This window comes from Trichosurus vulpecula, chromosome 1, assembly GCF_011100635.1.
Source record: "Trichosurus vulpecula isolate mTriVul1 chromosome 1, mTriVul1.pri, whole genome shotgun sequence".
Lineage (NCBI taxonomy): Eukaryota > Metazoa > Chordata > Mammalia > Diprotodontia > Phalangeridae > Trichosurus > Trichosurus vulpecula.
Window position 1 is genome coordinate 68,991,241 of NC_050573.1, and position 14,613 is coordinate 69,005,853.

Below are 14,613 nucleotides of genomic sequence, written 5' to 3' on the forward strand. Positions count from 1 at the left end.
AAAGCCAAAGGGAGTTCTCCAGCTTGGAAAAAGGAGTTGAGAGAAGGGGGGGGGGGGGGGCCGGGGATGCGGAGAAATGTGAAAGGAACCGGGTGGATAGACTGGGCTGAGTTTTCAGAGTTCCTTCCCCATGGACAAAAGTAGAGATTTGCAACTCACCCAGCCTGCTAGTTTCTTTCCTTTGCCGGCAGAGAGAAACTTCAACTAGGCCGAACTCTGGCAAGTGAGGGGTTAAAATCAGGTGCTTCAAAGTGAAAGCATTTGTGCAAAAGCAGCCCCTCCCTCCCTAGCTAACTCACACGCCCCCACTGCCACTCCTCTGGAGCGAATTCTTCCTAGACCTGACCCATCTCGGTGAAGGAGACGCAGCAGGGAAGCGCAGCAGCTGGGAGTCTCCTGGTTTCTCACTCCCCCGCTGCTCATGCCCAGTCCCCCTCCTACCTACCCGGACGTCATCTCTCCAAACAGGTAAGAACTTTTTCCCAGCACTTCCAATCCCCAAATACATAGGGGCGCGCGTACCACCCCCTCCCCACATGCACACACAACTTGTCTTTCCTCCCATCCTTATCTTGCCCCCCCTCCAGTCCCACCCCAAGTTTGTGGGAGATGGTCCCTGCCTAAGAGGGAAGTTCTGCATCCCGCCCTCCTCACAGACGCACACACGCTAACTCAGCGGACCCTAGTCCTTCCCAGTCCTCCAACCCCCCTCTCCCAAAGAGGAAACGGACTCCTGCCCGACATCTGACATGGTTTTGTAAGGGATCAGCTTGCCAGCCTTCCCAGGGCTGGCAGCCGGCCAGGAACTCAGGACTGGAGAATCCGAATCTTCACCCCCTCCATACTGCCGATTGGTAGTTGACACCTTGGAAGGGTTCCAGGTGGGCACTGGGGAATGACTACTGGATCCAGGGAAGGGTGAAGGGAGGCAGACCCTATCTCCTACAAGGAGTCTCCTGGAATCTTCCCAGCAACTCTGGCTCGGAGGGAAGGAAGGGCTTAGGTAACAAGGGGAGTGAAGGAGGGTAGGATTTCTCCCCTCCAATTCCACCCTGAAAAGTGTACTAGATTTAGGAATATGATAGAGAGATAGGAAGCAGGTATGGGAGGTGGAGATTGGTGGAGTGTCACTGTTGGGGCGACTTTTTCTGTCTCAATTTCTGTATAGAAAACATCCTTATTTGGCTGGAAGGCAAGATGAAGGATAGATACGCTGCCCTTTGCCCAAAAGGAGCTAGGACTGATGGGGAACCCTATCTCTCAACCCCCTGGGAAAACACTAGGTCCTCTGGTGGGGAGCCCCAAACTAGTGCTGAGAAGGAGCCAGGAGTTCTGGATTAATATCCAATCTGGCCCCTGCCTCAACTGTCAGGAGACTGGTTAAAACAAAGCAAGCTCTTGGGGTAGCTCCCTTGGGGAGAAGCACCTAATTTTAATCACAAGCTTGTTTTGTGAGGTGCAACCTGACCACAGCCACAGCCAAAACCATGGTTAACAGAGTCCTGGACTGGCCCTCAGAGGAGGCAGGGCCAAGGAGGCTTAGGAAGGCACCTCCTTTCTATTCTAAGATGACTCAAGTCCAGGGGCCAGTATTGGGGACACAAGTCTAGGGATAGGGACCCAGTCAATACCTAGCTCCGCCCAGGACCAGGGGTGGGAAAATGGAGGCATAGGCATTCTTCTGGGTAGAGGTTCACTCAAGCTAGCCTCTACCTCTATATCAGCTGAAAGGTCTTCCATCCCACTAGATCCTTTGATCTGCCCAGAAGGCAAGAAGGAAACAAGCATTTATTAAGCACCACAATCTCATTTGATCCTCCCCACAATCCTGAGGCAAAGGCATAATTATTATCCTCATTTTATAATTGAGGAAATTCAGGCAGAGATTAAATGACTTGCTCAGAGTCACCCATCTAGTCAGTGTCTGAAGTCACATTTGAACTCTGGTCTTCCTGACTGTAGGTCCTCCAGCACTGTGCCACATTGTGCTGTGGAGCTGCCAGAAAGCATGTATCCTAGGATCCTTGTGACCTGTCTAGAGACCTACCTCAGCTCCCAAGCTTGACCCCCTCTGAAGGAATGATGTCTCGTTGGCTTCCTGTGCTGAAATGACTCCTTATTCTCCCTTTTCTAGCCCTAGGGCCAGAGCTCTGATTTGGGAGACACTTTCCTTGCTCTTCTTCCCTTTCCTCTTCCTGTTCTCAGAATATAGAGTGCCTGTGGGGCTGAACACAATTCCTCGTGGTCTCTTTCACGGGTAGGCACAAGTCTGAACCCCCTTCCCAGTGGATTTTCCCCTCTTGTCCCAGTATTAGAGAGTCTTCTCCCCTCCTTGGGCTCAATACCAACACGTCTTCATAGGGCTTCCTAATTTCTAAAGCATATTCCCATCCATTCTCTTATTTCATCCTAAAATAGCACTGAGAGATACCCAGAGTCAGGAATATCACCCCCATTTTACAGAGGAAAGAAACTGAAACCCAGAGAACAATCACAGGATCATAGGATTCCAGAGCCAGATGTGGAAACTGAGTCTCAGAGAGGTAAAATAACTTTTCTGTGGTTAGGGCCAAAACCCAAGCCATTTCACTCCAAGGCCAGAACCATCAGTTGGATTAGATGGCTCCTGAAGTCTTTTCCAGCCCTCCGGTTTTGGGATTCTATCAGATCACCAAGAAACACAGAATACCAGAGGTGAAAGGAGCTGATTATAGAGTTTATCTAATCCAACCTGAGTAGGAATCTACCCATTCACTCACATGGGCTCAGTTCCAGCCATAGAAGGTAAGGAGAAAAAAAGAGAGGGTCCTCAGTGAGGAGATTTGAAAGTGAAGTGATCTTGGGGGGAAGGGGGGAATGGAGAAGAGACCTTTGTTTTGCTAGACATTAAACATGGCTCTAGCAACGTATTTAATCCAACAGGAAGATCAGCAGTACTCAAAATACAGAGCTATTAGTGACCACAGGGAAGAAGAGGTTTGTGTGCTTGGGTATCTGGGCTTGGGGGTGTGGAGGGGGGCACTGCCCCCACCTCCCAGTCTCATTTCTGTAGCTTATAAAATCCCTGCCAACTCAGACCCATCAGACTAGTGTAGGTGGCCTGCAGAGGAGAGTAGTAGCCTTGAATGCTTCCTGGTAGCAAGGGTGTGGGGGAAAGTCCATAGAGAGGGCTTTGGTTCCAACGGTGTGTTTGGTTAGGGAGGAGTCAGACTTTGGAATGGGCCTGGGCTGGCCTAGCAGCCCCTATCCTAAGGGATAGGAACTTTTCCATTGCAGCCTGGTGACCAAAGTGTCGTGACCTCTGAGAAACCAATCCTAAATCAAATCAAAGGCAAGCTGGGGCCATGGTCTTCCTATGGGGACTGGCCTTGAGTCAGACTCCTTCTGGACTACAATGCTCAGTTAAGTGGGTTTAAAGGTAGAAGAGACCTCTGAGAGTTAGTCTAACTAGTCCCTCTAATTAGTCCCTCCCTGGAACTAATGTGGGGGAAGGGAGGGGAATGAAAAGTGTTTATTAAGCACCTACTATGTGCTAAGTACTTTTTCAATATTAAATCATCTGATCCTCACAACTCTGAGAGGTATTATATATTATCCCCACTTTACAGCTGAGGAAACTGAAGCAAACAGAGATTAAGTGACTTGCCCAAGGTCACACAGCCAGTAAATGTTTGAGGCTGGATTTCAACTCAGGTATTCCCAACTCCTGGCCCAGCACTCTACCCACTGTACCACTTTGCTACATCATAGGGAGGATAACATATTTCAGCTCAGCCAAAGAAAGAATGAGGGACAGTGCCTCAGGGTGGTTAGAAAACTGGCTTCCCAGACAGAACCTGGGTTCAAGTCCCATTTATGACCCAAACTGACTGTTTGACCCTAGGCAAGTCACTTTAACTCTCTGTCCCCCCAGGCAACTCTCTTAAGACTTTAAGTTGCAGATGCAGCTGACCTGCATTGATAGGACTTCTCACCTAGGAGTTCTCTATTCCAATAGAATCATAGTCCAGTCCCTGTCCAGATAGATCGATTGAGATAGGGCATTTATTTAGTGTTTGCTATGTGCCAGGCACAGTGTGTGTGTGTGTGTGTGTGTGTGTGTGTGTGTATGTGTGTGTGTGTGAATATACTGGAAGGATTTCTGTTTTCCTTGCTACAGGCACCCCCTCCACAGGTGGAGATAGCAGCCCCTCCATATCTTAGCAGATAGTTTCATGATGAAAGTTAATCACCTAGAAAGCACCACTATGATGCTAAAACACCAAACTCAGGGGGACTGGGCCTCAGACCACAGACACAGAGTCCATCCTCAGGGCAATACTCTAAGCCTTTTCAGCTTCCAATTAGAGCTATCCAATAATGAAAGGGGCTAACTCAACAGATAGTGAATCTCCCCCCACCACTAAAAAGTGTTAAAGCAGAGACCTAAGAAAATCCTTTGGGGAGATGGGGCCTATTTGACTTTTGATGGCCTTTCCAACTTTGGGGTTTTCTTATTCTGGCCTCTGTAAAAGGTGGATGGGCTGGAGATTTTGGAGGGCCAAGATTAATTACTGGGGCATTTTTCCTTACTTATGAGGGTTATAGACAATGGGGTTTAATGAGAGGTGTTGTGATATAGTGAAAAGAAGACTGAATTTGGAGTCAGAAGATCTGGGATCACATCTTGAGCTCTGCTACTTACTAACTTGGCATCCTTAAGTCAGTCATTTTCATTTGCTGGGCCTCAGTTTCTCCATCTGTAAAGTGACAAGGTTAGACTGGTTGATCTCTAAAGTCCTTTCTAGCTCTAAATCCAATCTCCTATGGCCAACTTCAGGACCCTGGAGGCCTGTGGGCCTCAGATTCATCCCTGGGTTCCAGGATTCTGGTCAAACTCGTTTGGCTGTGAGATAAGAGCTGGAGAGCCCGCCCTGAGGAGGCAGTCCTGGCCTGGCTGTCCCTGGGTCAGCTAGGAGTGAACAAACCTTTCGCTTAACTCCCTCCTCCGGTTCCTGCCTCTCACAGCCCTCAGCAATGATAACTCTTAGGGGTAGGAAGCCTTTTGGATTCTAGCCCCTGGCTCTTCCGGATGCATGATTTCCCCCAAAAAAGATCTGCTCCTACAGGCAGGCCAGTCCTGCCCTCTGCTGGTCGTATAGTCTATTCTATGCAGGCAGCTTATGCTAACCCTAACTCCGTGCTCCTCTGACCAGAAAAGCCCCAGTCAGGCTCTGAGGCAATGTAATATAATAGGAGAGGAAAAAAAAGATGAGGGATGAAGCCCCAGCTCTCCAACTAAGGAGTTATTTGGCAAGTCATATCCCGTCTTTGGGCCGACATTTCCTCTATAAAATAAGCGGGGGGGGGGGGGGGGGGGGAGTGTCTTCTGGAATACCATCACACCATAATTAAGAATGACACACATTATCATTGCATCACACCATAATTAGGAATGACACATATTATTATTGCTTATAATTGCTCCTATTTCTAGAACACATGGAGGTTCGTTTATAGTAAACTTTCCCCATAGCAGTCAGTCAACAAACATCTATTACCCACCCACTATGAGCTGGCGCTATGCTAAGCACTGGCTGATAGATTCATAGAAGGGTAAAAGGCCCATCCCTGCCCTCGAGGAGCTCACAATCCTGCCTGAGAGGCAGTGCAAGTCTTTTCTTTGGACCAGAACTAGTGATTTCATTGGCGGAGGGGAAATTCCCAATGAGAAAACTCCCTCTGCTACTGTAGAGCTACACCTGCTTATGAGGTAACTAATTGTCTGAGAGAGTTGCCTAAGCAGTTATTAAATGACATTACCCAGAGTGACAAAACACTCACGTGTGGCCTGCTGTGTCCTGGGCCAGTCTGCTTCCCCTAGTACAAATATCACTGTCCCTATTTTACAGACGAGGAAACTGAGGATCAGAGAGGGACAGTGAACTGACCAGATAGCTTAGTGGTAGAGGCATTGTGAGGCAATCATAACAGAGCCAAAAAAGCACTGGTCTTGGAACAAGGCTCAACTCCCAGCCGTCATGGACTGACTGTGTGACCTTTGGCAAATCTTTTGTCCTCTCTGGGTATCCATTTTTACATCTATAAAATGGGGGTGTATTTCTTCCTTTCTGGGCTACAGTTTTCACATCCATAAGTTGGAGAGAATTTCCTCATTCCTTATTCTTGTCAGGAAAACACAGAGGATTGTTAAAACAATATGGATTCTTTCATTTTATTTTATTAAGTGGCTCCCATACAGCAGCTAAAGCTCAGAGAGCCGTCAGGGAGAGCTTTCTGGGGCCCATGTGGAGACACAGGGTGAGTGAAATTTCATAGGCTCATAGATTTTTAGAGACCATCTAGTCCAATTCCTTCAAAAATGAGGCCTTCTAAGGGAAGAGTAATTGAGCCAAACTAGTGACCTAATTAGTAATAGAAGAGTTAGTGAGAATAAAAGATCAATGGGGTTTTTTTTTCCCTTTCCACTTTTTCCACTAAGTGCCCCAAGCATAAATTGATTCCCACATTAGGGATATTGTTGAGAGATAGGGAGAGTTGAGGGCCCTAACCTGTTTCTGGAAGTATTTCATCCCAATTGTATTCCCCACTCCCTTCCCCTCAGCCTATGCCTTCCAGCCAGCTGCCCTCCTCTCCCTCTACCCTCTTAGCCTCTCTAAGGCACTTAGAGATAGCTAGGCTTTGTCTCTTTCCACCATATCTCTCCCCACTCCCCCACCCCTGGAAGGTTTAGCCCTGAAGCAGTCAGCTTTTTTTGGCTCAGGGTGGTAGGGGACTAGCAGCTATTGGGTTGGCCAGGAAGGTGTTTACCTTGACTGGAGAAAAAAGGAAAGACACTTTTCTTCTGTTACTGAGCAAATGTCTCACCCTTCAGAAATCAAAAACCTATAACATCCCAAGATGATAGCTCTAGAGTTGGAAGGAACCCCAAAGGCCATCTAGTCCAAGCCCATCATTCTACTGCAACAGATGAGGAAACTGAGGCCCATTGACACTGAATTGCCCCAAGTGACATTGTCAGTAAGGGTCAGTCAGTTCTGTGTGTCCTGAGGGTTTTCTGCCTTGATCAGAAGAATTTCATAGGATCAGATATTTAAAGCTGAGAAGGATCTTAGAAATCATTTAATCCAATAACATCATTTTACTGATGAGAAAACAGGCTCAGAGAGGTTGTGACCTGCCCAAAGTCACAGTATCATGGGCAAGATTAGAACCAGGTCTGCCTAACTCCAAATCCAACATGGTGGCCCATTGCCTCCTAATCATTCAAGATGTCCTAAAGTGGAATTGGCCACCCAAAAAAAACAGAAAGTTCCTTGTTCCTAGAAGTGGTCAAGCGGAAGATGGACGACTACCTATTCTAAATGTAGTGAGGGACAAGGGGAGATCGGCTTCTATGATTCCTGCAAGCATTTATAGTTACCTTGCTAGGTGCTAAGAATAGAATGACAAATTAAACAGCCCCTGCACTGAAAGAGCTTGCATTCTATTCAGTAAAACTATATGTAGGTGATTAAAAAAAAATTGAACTCAACATATATACAGAGTAATTTCAGGGAAGAGCAGCTAGGTGGCCTAATGAATAGAACACTAGGCTTGGAATCAGGAAGACTCATCTTCATGAGTTCACCAAGGCCTCAGACTCTTACTAGCTGTGTGACCCTGGGCAAGTGACTTATCCCTGTTTGCCTTCGTTTCCTCATCTGTAAAATGACTTGGAGAAGGAAATGGCAAACCACTCCAATATCTCTGCCAAGAAAACTCAAAATGGGGTCACGAAGAGCCAGACACAATTGAAACAACTGGACAACAAAAATTTCTGGGGAAAGGGGCCTGGGGCTAATATAAAAGAGAGTTTGTTAATAATAGAACAGGGATTTCACGGGGGCACAAAGGAATGGCAGAGTAGAGTGGGCCAGGGACATGAGAGGGATGGGGTTGACATAGATGGGTATGAGGAGTAGGGAGCAGTGATCAGAGGAGCAGAGATTCAAAATTGCCATTCTGAGTGGAGGCACTGAGGAGGAGACTAGTGATAAGAATTCTGGATACTGATTACATTACCAATCCCTAAGCAATAGGTGGGGTTGAAAGGCTATCTAACCTTTGAGGTCCCTCCCACTTTTGTTTTACCAAAGAAAAGAAGAGCAAGGGAAGAGAGAGGAAAGGGCTAGCTAGATTACAGTCCAGGAGACAGCTGGCTCCAAGACTTTGCCTCAAGTATTAGCACTTCTGTCCTCACCCCAGTCTCTTTATTCTGTGAAGACTGGAAAGTCCCTCCCCTCCTCTCACTACCAATCAGCTGAAGGAGCCAGGGCTCAGGCAAAACAGCTTAATAATAAGGAATATCTTGTGGCCTTGTGGTCAGTCAGCTAGCATTTATTAAGTGTCTACTGTGTGCCAGACACTGTGCTAAGTGCTAGGCATACAAAGAAAGGCAAAAACAAACAAAATAAAAACAAAAACCAACCAGTCTCTGCTGTCAAGGAGCTCACTGTCTAATGGGGGTGACAACATGCAAACTATGTACAAACACATATGCAGGATATACTGGGGGAGTCTCAGAGGGAAGGCACTGAGACTAAATAAGACTGAGAAAGCCTTGTTGCAGAATGTGGGATGTGAAGGAAGCCAGGGAAGCCCAGAGACAGGAAAGCATTCCAGGCATGGGGGACAACCAGTAAAAAAAAAAAGGCTGAGTGGGGAGATGGAGTGTCATGTGTAAGGAACAAGGAGAACACTGTCACTGAATTGCACAGAATTTGGAGGGGAATAATGCTTAAGAAGACTGGAAAGGTAAAAACAAAGCCAAGGTACAAAGGGTTTTCCCAGTCAGACACAGAATTTTATATTTTATCCTGGAGGAAATAGGAAGCCACTAGGGTTTATTGAATGGAAGAAAGGGGGTTGATATGGTCAGACTTGGATTTTAGGAAGACCAGTTTGACAGAAGAGTGGAAAATGGATTGGAGTGGGGAAGGACTTGAGGTAGGGAGTCAAAAGAGAGAACGACCAGTTAATAGAGGATTAACAGGAGAAAGAAATTACAGGGGACCAGAGTGCCTTCTCAGAGTTGGAAAGGACCTTAGGAGCATGTAGTCTAACCACCACCACCCCCAAGCATGAATCCTCTCTATGGCATTTCCATCATGGTTTTCATGTGAAGCTCTTCAGTGATGAGCTCACTAACACTCAAGGCAGCTCATTCTACTTTGGGATAGTTTTCATTGTTAGAAAGTATTTCTTTGTTATCAAGCCCAAATCAGCCCCACTCGGTTCCTAGTTCTGCCTTCTGAAACCTAGCAAAGTGAGGAAAATCCCTCTTCCTGCAGAGGGCAGGATGGTAATAGTATAAAGAAAGTGCACTAGACGTAAAACCTTGTTTCAATCTTGGCTATGTCACTAACTGCATTAACCTCTCTGTCAACTTCCCCATCTGTAAAATTGGAATAATGATACTTGAACTATTCACTTCCCTAGGTGGTTGAGAGGAAAGTCCTATAGAAACATTCACAATGGTTTTGTTTTGTTTTGTTTTGTTTTTGAAGTAAGGGCTGAATGGAAATTTTTCTTGTTGTTTTATTGATTCCCAGTAACAGTTAACTCTAACCTTATCTATTGGGACTCCATTCCCCAATATTGCCTTCCTGTCCAATTCCAGATAAAGAAAAAGGGTCAAAAAAACCCAAGCAACTTTAAGTTCTATGTGGTTGCTGATAGCTTACATTTCTTTTGAAAATCATTTGTTCATATCTTTTGCCCATTTATCTATTAGGGAATGGCTCTTGGTGTTATCTATTTGTGACTATTCCTTATAAATCTTGTAAATTCAACTTTTATCAGCAATGTTTGATGCAAAGAATTTTCCTCTAACTGCTCTTATACTCTAGTTGTGTTTGTTTCATTTATGCAAAGAGCTTTTTAATGTTATACTATAATAATAACAGCAGCTAACATATAGCACTTGTTATGTGCCAGGTGCTGTCCTAAGTGCTTTGCAATTATTATCTCTTTTAAGCCTCACAGGAACCCTGGGTGGTTGGTGCTAATATTATCCCCATTTTACAGGTGAGGAAACTGAGGCAAATAGGGGATAAGTGATTTGCCCAGGGTCATACAACTAGTAAGTGTCTGAGACCAAATTAGAACTTTAGGTCTTCTGGACTCCCAGCCCAGCGATCTATCTGATGAGGTTTTAGGGGCACAGGGACCCCAAAATACTGAGTTTCAGGGTGGAATTGTCAGGAAAGAATTTATAGACTCAAGCAGTCTTCCCAAAAGGTGGCAAAAAGTTTATTATAATGCTAATAAAGGTGTGCAGAGCTCCTTTAGGGAACTGGAAACCTAACAGTAGTGATGCTAAAGCTTATATAGAGAAGATACAATGAATTGTGTGGCAAGTATGCAAATTAGGTGGTGGTGTACAGTTTCTGTATCTTGGGCACAGGTGTCATTCACTACTGGCATGGAGTGGGGGAGGGCACCTAAGGGGTCTGTGCATCTGTACATCTACATGTGTAACAAGATAGCCTTAGGAATATATTGTATACATACTGTATAAAGTAACTATGGAAATCGGTACATAATAGTTCTGCTGGTACATGATAGTCCTGTTCATAAAAGGGAAAATCTACAGAGGTCAGCTTGTTCCTGTAGCAGAGAGAGATAGTTTGCCTCACTGGGCCCACTCGTGAGTTATTGCCAGAGATAAAGTCTTTGGGCTGGAGAAAAATGTGGTGCTAGGGCTGGGGTCTGAGCACAAGCACTCCATCATATCCATTGTACCACCTAGTTGCCCTCAAAACTGAATGTCTACTAATGATTTCATCTATCCAGTTTTTTGGTTAAGAATTCTCGCCATAGAGGAGAGGGAGGGGGAGAAAATTTGGAACTCAAAAACTCATGGAACTGAGTATTGTAAAATAAAAATTAAAATTAAATTAAAAAAAAAGATTTCTCCCCATAGTCATATATCCGAAAGATAAATCCTTCCATTTTCCTCTCATTTTGAAATAATGTGACCTTTTATATTTAGGTCAGGTATCTATTTGGAGGTGATTGTGACATATTGTATAAGATGCTGCCTAAACCAATTTTCTGCCAAACTGATTTCCAGGTTCCCCATTGCGTCCTTCTAGATTTTGCTTCATCTAGTCTGTTCCCCTGATTCAATTCAGTAAGCATCTATTAAATGCATTTTCTGTGCCAGGCACTGTGCTAGACACCGAGGGTAAAAAGAATTTTTAAGAGAGACATTGTTTTCAGGGGTCTTTTTTTTTTTTTTTGAGAAACAACAGGTACACTGATAAATAAATATATAATATATAGAGTAGTTTTTAAGGAAGGGGAACACCTCGGTAGGTGAGATCAGGAAAAACTATACGTGAGAGGTAGACTTGAACAGAGTCTCAAAAGGGAACCTGAAATTCCAAGAAGTGGAGAGGGAGAGCATTCCAGGCATGGGGAGTGTCCTGTACAAAGACAGAGATGGAATGCTGCATACAGAGAACAGCAAATAGGTCAGTTTAATTAGCTTGTAGAGTGTGTGATGGGTAGTAAAAATGAAATTAACCTAGAATGATACGTTGAAGGTAGATTTTAAATGAAAATAAATTGCAGAGGAATATTTTATCCTAGAGACAATTTGTGGTTGTTTAGTCATTTTTAGTTGTGATTCCATTTGTGGTTTTCTTGGCAGAGATACTGGAATGGTTTGCCATTTCCTTCTCCAGCTCATTTTACAGATGAGGAAACTGAGGCAAACAGGGTTAAGCCCACACAGCTAGTAAGTGACTGAGATCAGATTTGAACTCAGGAAGATGAGTCCTGATTCCAAGCCAGTGCTCTATCCACTGTGCTACCCAGCTGCCCTGGGACAATTAACTCTTTTGTCTCATGTAATTTTAATGTATGATTTCCTGAAATATTGCTCTGAAAAGCCAGGCTTTGTTAAAGCCCATTGTGATTCAAATAGAGCTACTTGACTTGCCTTTAAGCCCAAATCACTCTGGCTTTCACTAATTGGCCAATAATAGGTTGCAGCCAGAGCCTCACTTGCTCTTTGTTTAGGTTTTGGTGGCTCAGGGTGAGTGTAAATAACACTTGTTTCTGTTCTGGCTATGAGGGTCTTCCCCTCCCACATTGATTCTTTTATGAAGGCAAACTAGGCCATCTTTTGCCTCAATTCTTACCTAGCCTTCAATTACTGAAGGGGCACTGCCTCAGACAAACTGAGACCTTGGGAAAACCTTAGCTTAAAAAGGCCAGGGTCTCCCACTGCATCAGGGGCCAGCTGATGACTTTGCACAACCCTGCCTCACTTAAATCCAATTCATGAGCAAGTCAAGACATCACCCTCCTGATGTCTTTGGTCCTCTTCAAGAAGGCAGGGAATGTATTGGAATAGTTCAAGAAAGAAGTAATCCAAGTCTGAACAAGGATGGTGACTATATGAGTTGAGGTGAATAAAGTAGAAGTGAGTAGAGAAGATGAATGTGATTAAACTATTTTTCTATATTTTTAATCAGTATCAAATCATTTTGATGTCTACCACTTTGTACTAATATTTGAAGACATTAAACATGGCTTCCCAAATTCCTCTGTCCTCCAGCCACATAACCTAGTTTAAGTTTAGTCCATAGGGTTTCAAGGCTCCTCAGCAATCTGGGAAGGTATCCAGGAGGAGATAGAACTTAAGTTGGTCCTCAAAGGAACAGAGCCACCCAACCCAGACCTAACTTCAAGGGGATTTTTCACTGCAGTAACAGAAACAAGATGTTGGTGTTGGGCAATTTAGATGACTCAACCTTAACATTGCAGAAACCTAACCAGGGATTCTTTTTGTGGGTGGGTTAGTCTACATGGCTGCTGAAATCCCTTATAACTCTCAAATTCTGTGATTTGAGTTCAGCTAGGAAGAGGGTTATAGGGGAGGAGTCAAGGAAACTGACCCAGGGACATGAATCCTGGAATAGCTCTGGTGAATCTCCTAGGAAATAATATTGTTGGAAATAACAACGGCTTAGATTTGTATAGCCCTTCCACCAACATTATTTTATTTTTTTCCTCAAAGCAGCCTTTCTGAGGGAGGTAATGCATCTATTATTATCTCCATCCTTTGGGGAAAAGGAGCCTTGCAGTGAGGAGGTGGTTTGCCCAGAGCCATGACGCAAAGAGGGTCTTCTCACTCCAAATCCAGTCCTGGTGCCACTGTACCACCCAGCAGTTGCAAGGCATGAGTGCTATGGCTAACTCCATGGAGATCATGGTAACAGGAATTTACCCAAATAGAATTCTTTAGACTTTCCCAAACTCGTTCCCTTTCATTCTCTTTCATGATTTTCCAAATGCTCCCTGGGAAGGGAGCGAAGCAAAACATCCTTTCTGTTCTACGAAAGAGGAAACCATAGGATACTGCGGGGAAAGGTCCGAAAGGACAGCCAGGAGATCTTGGTTCCATTCATTCATTCCACAAGTATGTATTAAGCACAGTCACTGAGCTAGACCATGGGAACACAAAGACAAAAATGAAATGGTCCCTGTCCTCAAGGAATTTACATTCTATTGGAGTGCAAAATAAAAGCACCTTGAGTAGAGACAAAATATTTGCAAAGTAATGGTGGGGGAGGGGGGACACGCCACTGGAGACTGAGAGGAATCAGGATAAGCTTCTTGTAGGAGGTGGCCCTTGAGCTGAGCCTGGAAGGAAGCTGGGGATTTTGGGTGGATTTGAACAGATCGAAGTGCAGGGCTTTGCTCCCATCCCCCAGCCTTTTGAATCGAGGAACTCGACTGTGCAAAGCCACACAAGGGAGGCAGGACATCATGGCAAACAGCAAGCTGGTTAGATTGTCTGGAACATAAAATATGGAACATTCAAAAGAGGAAAGTGTGCAGAAAGCCTAGAAAGGAGAGCTGTGCCAGATGGTGAAGGAGCTTTAAATGCCAAATAAAAGTTGGTATTTTCGCCTAAAGATGTGGTCAGCCCTATGCTTGAGAAATTTGGCAAGCTAGAAGGAGAGACTTGAGGCTATGAGGCCAGTCCAAAGGCTATCGCTATAATCCAGATAAAAGGTTATAAGGTGAGGTTTTGAGACGTTAAAGTCAAACCGCAAAGCCTTGGCTATGGATTTGACATGAAGGGTAAGAGGGAGAGAGGGAAGAGTTAAGGGTGATTCTGAGGTTTTAAGTCCAAACCAAGAAGACTGGAAATATGGGGGTGGGGGTGCCCTTCACAGGATTAAAGAAGTTAGAAGAAGAGTGGGGGGATGGGAGGGAGGGGGAAAGATAATGAGTTTGGGATAGTTTGAGCCAACCTGGAAACCTGGGTTCAAGTCCCACTTCTGACACATGCCAGTTGGGTGATCCTGGGCAAGTCACTTATGATCTAGGAAACTCCCTAAGACTATCTACAGAGAAACTAATGACCTGAATTGTTAGAGGGACTTCTTCAAGCATGATTTCTCTGTACCAGTGAGATCACAGGTCCAGTCCTTTTCCTATGTGACATCCACTTGGCAACATCCATTAGACATTTGGTGATGCAGAGCCTTGGGTTGGATCCATGGTGGAGGGAGATTGAAATGTTGTTGTGGTGTAGGAAATGATGAGCTG

At 44.9% G+C, this 14,613-nt stretch overlaps 1 protein-coding gene across 1 annotated transcript in view; it reads left to right on the top strand.

Annotated features, from left to right (window-relative positions):
* Window positions 1–356: 356 nt before the first annotated feature.
* Window positions 357–14,613, top strand: part of TJP3 (tight junction protein 3) — a 51,797-nt gene continuing 37,540 nt past the window's right edge. The window contains exon 1 of the mRNA XM_036760514.1: window positions 357–468. The gene's annotated coding sequence lies outside the window, so the exon portion shown is untranslated. The remainder of the gene's footprint in view (window positions 469–14,613) is intronic.